At 38.0% G+C, this 827-nt stretch overlaps 1 non-coding gene across 1 annotated transcript; it reads left to right on the top strand.

The window, feature by feature from the left end:
- LOC148294828 (small nucleolar RNA R71) lies at positions 1–106 on the top strand. The gene has a single exon (XR_015835546.1). It is a non-coding gene; the product is annotated as a small nucleolar RNA R71 (small nucleolar RNA).
- The last annotated feature ends 721 nt before the right edge of the window (positions 107–827 follow it).

The raw sequence follows: 827 nt of genomic DNA, 5'->3' as shown, positions 1-827 counted from the left end.
AATTATGATGAGGGCACTGCATTAAAAGCATCTTAAATCTATCCCATACTTCATGGAATGTCTCTCTATCGTTTTGCTAAAAATTTGGAATTTGCCTCCTCAAGTTGGTTGTCATGGCATGAGAGTAAATTTCTAACAAATTTGTTGTAAATTGAAGTCCAATCAGTGAGTGATTCAATGAGTGATCTAGTGAAGCCTTTTCCACCTATTCGCCTTATCCTTCAGTGTCTTGCCCCGGACCCGAGGGTCAGTGGAGATCCCGCACCCGGTGCATAAGAAAAAATAATATAAAGAAATATAAAGAAAAAGAAAGAAGCCGAAATAGGGTTTAAAATAAACTTCTCTTATAAAAGTAGCTCCAAAATCTAACAACTTTACAATTAATAAATAAAGCTCTATCACTCTCATCTAATTCAGCCTCAACTGGTTTAGTTCTTGTCTTGCCCACTAATTCATCTGAAAAATTAAATAGGGTGAGGGAAGAGCAACCACCGCTCAGTAGGGACATGAGACCTTACCATAGTAGATTGATATAACTATATTAAGTGACATGCAATCACACAGCCAAATATCACATTAATAATAATAATGCATGAATGAGCTTCAATTACTCCCGTTAATTCATATAACTGGACAAGCAGACTTGCACGTCCCATACCATGCTTATACGACTTGATTCCGAATGCCCATTTATAAGAACTAACACCCATCTCAATTATCCCATAATTCCCCTTTTGTTAGTCATCTTGTCTAACTCCCTGTGGCCAGTTCTGAATCACCCATGTGCACTGTGGGATCCTTGAGATCTAGTACCTGCCAAGAGTTAG

Source organism: Prunus avium, chromosome 4 (genome assembly GCF_965620075.1).
Source record: "Prunus avium chromosome 4, drPruAviu1.hap1.1, whole genome shotgun sequence".
In the NCBI taxonomy this organism is placed as follows: Eukaryota; Viridiplantae; Streptophyta; class Magnoliopsida; order Rosales; family Rosaceae; genus Prunus; species Prunus avium.
This window is presented reverse-complemented; position numbering and strand designations above follow the sequence as displayed.